Here is a 5,768-nt window from a genome sequence, read left to right as displayed (position 1 = left end):
TATGTTACCTATGTCTGAAATGCAATATGTAAATATCTTCAAAATAATGAATGCAATATATTTGTGGAATTACCACTAACAAAATGATTTTGCCTTCACTAAAATGAATTACTCTCCTTTCTTTTTTCTTTAGCAGGCAGGTTAATTAAGTGCTAATATTAAATTCACTGGAATAAAAAAAAAAAAAAAACAATCCACACTGTTGATTAAATAGCAACATAGAAAACTGGCCATGACATTTAATTGGAAACATGGGAGCTGTTGGTTTCTTTGTGTAATCTGACCATCTGAATTTTGATTCTTTTCTAACAAATGACCAAAGAAAAGAGGAAAATGGTGACATGGGAAAATAGCATTTTCTCATTTCAAAAATAATTGATAAATAACCATAAGAACTTAGCTATTACATCAGTGTTTTTGCGATGTGTGTTCCATTGAAATATAAGTCCTGTGAAACACTCCATAAGAAGGAGCTCTGGAAGTACATAAGGAAACACTGAATTCTTTCTCACAAATAATCACAGTGCATGTTAGCATTTTAAGGGCTTTAAGAAATCCTTTAGTTAGTAAGCCTGTTTGACATTTTTTTTTTTTAACCTGGAAACCTCAATTTATTTTAAGCCACTATTTTTGTTTAGTAAGTACTAACCCTAATCCACAGATCTCTTCCCAATCCTTGTTTGTAGGTTTTTAAAGGGCAGAAATATGTTTATTTTCAAAACCCAAGTTAAGATATATACCCAAAAGAATTGAAAACAGGTTTTCAAACAAAAACTTGTACACAAATGTTCATAGCAGCACTATTCACAATACTTAAAAAGTGGAAACAACTCAAATGTCTATCAATAGATGAATGAAAAAAGAAATGAGGCATATTCATACAATGGAATATCATTTTGCCAGGAACAGGAATGAAATACTGACCTGCTACAATATGGATGAACTTTGAAAACATGGTAAGCGAAAGAAGCTAGTCACGTAAGATGAAAATATTATATGATTTCATTTATATTACATGTATAGAATAGGCAAATCCCTAGAGACAAAAAGTAGAAGAGTAAATGGTTGCTTAGGGCTGTAGAGATGCAGAAGAATGACAGCTAGAGGGTATAAGGTATCTCTGTGGTGATGAAAATGTTGTAAAATTGACCACAGTGATAGTTGCCTATTTAACTTTTTTAAATTATATCTGTGAATATATTAAAAATCATGGAATTGAAACTTGAACGAATTGTAGTGTGTGAATGATATCTCAATAAACCTGTTACAAAAAATGATGATCATTTGGTAAATATTTAAATGCTTATAAGCTCCTCTTCTTAAATATAAGGAATGTTTTATTTTTATCTTTACATTTTTATTGCATTTATGTCATTCAAGATTTTCCTTTTAAAATATTTTAAATTAAAATATAGCTAACATACAATATTGTATTACTTTCAGGTGTACACCATAGTTATTCAACATCTACATACTCAAGGAAGAGATCATCATGATAAGTACAACAACTATCTGACACCGTGCAATGCCATCACAATATTATTCACTTTATTCCTTATGGTGTATACCACATCTTCATGACTTACATGTTTTATATCTGCAAATTTAAACCTGTTATTCCCCTTCACTTTTTCCTCCCTGCCTTTTTTTGGTTTTTTAATTGCAGTTGACATTCAACATTATTTTATATTAGGTCCAGCTGTACAGCATAGTGGTTAGATATTTATGTAGTTTGCAAAGTGATTCCCCTGAGTAGTCTAATACCCAACTTGCACTATACATAGTTATTACCATATTATGGGCTACATTTCCTATGCTTTACTTTATATCCATGTGACTATTTTGTCACTACCAATTTGTACTTCTTAATCTCTTCACTTTTTTCACCGCATCCTCCAAACCCTTCCCATCTGGCATACATCAGCTTGTTTCCTACATCTATGAGTCACTTTCTGTCTTGTTTACTTGTTTGTTTTGTTCTTTAGATTCCACAAATAAGTGAGATTATATGGTATCTATCTTTCTCTGTCTGACTTATTTCACTTAGCATACCTTCCAGATCCATCCATGTTGTCAAAAATGGTAATACACACACGGACTGAAAGTGAAAGGGACATTTTTTAAAAGGTAGGATTATCTTGAAAAAGTTGCTCTTTATTTTATGACTTTTTATTTAAATCATTAACAGCATTATTATATACTTTAAAACTTGTATATCACATAATAATAATATAGGCTATATAAAAATATTTATTCATATGTAAATATACATATATTTTTCAAATAACCTAGTTTGGAGTAATATGTAAAAGCATTTAAAATTATATTATCAGCATACTTTCAATAAAGCCTAGTAGAAATGCAAAGTAATGTAAATATTATATTATCCCTGATTTGTGACAATTAAAAAAAAAAAACGAGAGAACACATTTGGGAGAATTCAGGCTTCAGAATTTTATTGTGAATGTCAGAAAAAAAGGCAAACCAATTTAATATTTTAGGGTCTGTTTATTCTGCTTGTGATCTTACTGGCTCTTTCACTTCAGTTTCTTTTACTGGTTCCTCTTCTTCTTTTCTTGGATTTCTTAACATTGGAGTACCCTAGGGCTCAGTTCTTAGACCTATTGTTTTCTCTATCTGCACTGCTTCCCTTGGTGATCTCATCCAGTTTCCTGGCTTCAAATATCTTTATGTTAATAACTCCATAATTTATCCAGATTAGACTTCTCTCCCTTGAACTTCTGGCTTGTATAGCCAACTTGCTTACTCATCATCTCCATTTGAATGTCAAATGGATGTCTCACATTCAACGTGTCACCAACTAAACTAATCTTTTTTTCTAAATCTTGCTCTATCCAACTTTCACTTCTCAGTTAATGAATGGTTAATCCATCTTTCCTGTTTCTCAAGTTGACTTTGAGTTAACATGAATCATCTCCTTCTCTCAATATTTAGTCATGCTGCCCCGCCTTAGAGCCTTTCAGACTGTTTTCACTACTGGGATGTTCTTCCCCTGATATTCATATGCTTGGGTCCCCCTATTCCTTCGATTCTTTGTTCATATCTCACCTCCCTTTTTCAGTGATGGCCACACCAACCACACCACTTAAAACTGCAATCAGAACCTTTGATCCTCTGCTTACTCTACCTTTTTCCATAATACCACCATCTAACATAGTATAAAATTTTCTTATTTATCATGTTAATGTTTAACTGTCTCTCCCAACTAGAATATAAACTCAATGAGGGCAGAGGTTTTTGTCTTTTGGTTCATGTATGACACGTCTCCACAGTGCCAGAAACTGTGACCAGTTCATAATCTAGTACTCAATAAATATTTGTTCAAATAACAAATGATTCTATGTCAACATGTAGTCTCTATTATTTTTAATGACCCTAAAAATGGTTTGTGTTGTTTGGAAATGACTGGTGTGGATTTTCCAAAACAAACAAAACACTTTCTTTCATAGGATAAATGATATGTGTTTTCTGTTTTAAAAAAATATTATTAATTTCAGGTATACAATATATTGGTTAGACATTTATATAGTTTAGTTTATCAATAGATGATTGGATAAAGAAGTTATGGTTTATATATATATATATGACATTATATATGTGTGTGTGAATGTATATATATATACATATATATATGAATATTACTCAGCCATAAAAAATGAAATCTTACCATTTGTAATGATATGTGTGTTCCGACTGGACCAATAGGTACAATGTATAACAGTCAACAAGCAGCTATTTGCTACCAAATGCCCACTTCACCCATAGCTATGTCCAATGCAAATGTTTCAAATTATAATCTTTATCAGTTACTGAAAATATTTATAATTTTTATACTTTTTCTACTGAAAAGTCAGCAAGGGCCTTGATTTCTGCATTTCATCTTCTTTCTTTTCCAAACATTTCCCTATACAGCTTCAAAAGTAAAGCCAAGGACATTTTGTATGAAAGTTTTATTATGATAACATTTAATTATCACTTTATTTCACACTGAGTATGTTTTTCTGAATATTCTCAAGGCTTTGTTCTCTTATAAACATTAACTTGTTTCTAAAAGCAGATAGTTTACAGCATAGCAAAGAAGGCAGAATTTTAAAAATGAAACAAAATAATATATGTGTAAAATTAGCACAAATTAATCTTTCTATGAGAACTTTAAATTCAGATTGGGGGATTTAAGTGACTCATATTTAAGTTACCAACCTCAGTCTCATTAGTATAAATTTTACATTTAATTGATGAGACCTGTACTGCCTCCTTAGAACTGGCACATATAGTCTGTAAGTTACATGACGTCCAGTGGGAAACACTGCTTAAGGATTCCTTTTCTTAGGCCTTAGTTGCAATTATTTTATTAACATTTTATGTGATCTCAGATGTATTATTTAACCACTTTGTGCCTCTGCGTTTTTTAAATATAAGAATTCAGATATTCTTCTGCTGTATACGTCTTAAGAGAAGGAAACATTAACATGTGCTGGACAGAGCACATATTTTGGAGTCATAAAGACCTTTATGCTAATCTTGCATCAGTGATGAAACAGCTTTCTGGCTTTAGGAAGGACAGTATCACCGAGTCTTATTTCTATCACCTTCAAAATAGTGATGACCTGCTATGCAAGGTTGTGAGGACTAGGTAGATAATTTGAAAAATGGCATAGTGGCCAGAACAAATCTAGGTTCTCTTTCTCTTCTTGCTCCTCCACCTGCTTCTGTCCTGGCTGTAAAGTGAGGTCGTGAGCATTGAATTTTATATAACTGACTATCATGTAGTACATGCTTAATAAATGTTATGTCTCTTGGATGTGCTACAAGGTAATTAAGGTTACTAAATATGGAAGGATGAATATTAAAATAGTGGAGAAAGAAAAATGAGGAAAATGAGAAAATAAAATTTTAAATAAAAACATGAGAACTTATGTTATATGCTTACATGCTCCCAAAGTGAAATCTATAGTGTATATGAATACTAAAGATGAACATTGCTAGTCTTGTAGAGGAAAGGTCATTAGCAAGTTCATTGATTATGGTCCTGTTGCAATGAGTATTTGTAACATATCTTGCCTTGATTAATTCACTATTAGTCATATGTATATGGTAATGTGTTCCAATATATATGGATAATTTTTAATCTTTATTCAATTAACTGTCTCTTTTTTTAGCTTATTTTGAAATCATATGGTAATACCTTTTTTTCCTATTTTAGGAGCATAAGAGTAGTCTTATTCTTCTGGCATTTTTAAAAGATGTATAAATATGGCTTAATAGTAAGATGCAGTCTGATTTTACTATTTTAAACTAAATTAAAATTTATGATTCATAATTACATAGCATTTGCTATAATTCCAGTTCTGGATGTCATGAGATAACTATTTGTGAAGATAAAATAGCATAAAAATGTTTTAAAAACCCATCACCAAAAATGAAATAAATAGGTGAGAAAATAATTAAACCAAATGGTCAGAAAATGTAAGACCTAAAGTTTTGAGATTCTGTTTTTTATACTTCTTTTTTATTTTTTTTTAAATAGAAAAACACAACTCATTTAAAATGAATCTAGAGTCATTTATATTCTACTGTCTGAGTTGATATTACCAAAACAGAATGAAAGTAACATGGTTTTTCTTCTTATTGGAAATTTTTAAATAAAACCTAACTTATGATGTTCAGCTTAAAAGTTCAGTTCAACCAACATTTACCTTGAGTAGTCTACCATGATGTTTAAGAGCATGAGCTTTGGAATCAAATGA

Source organism: Pteropus alecto, unplaced genomic scaffold, assembly GCF_000325575.1.
Source record: "Pteropus alecto unplaced genomic scaffold, ASM32557v1 scaffold150, whole genome shotgun sequence".
Taxonomy (NCBI): Eukaryota; Metazoa; Chordata; class Mammalia; order Chiroptera; family Pteropodidae; genus Pteropus; species Pteropus alecto.
The sequence above is the reverse complement of the archived record's forward strand: the minus strand, read 5'-3'. Positions refer to the sequence as shown.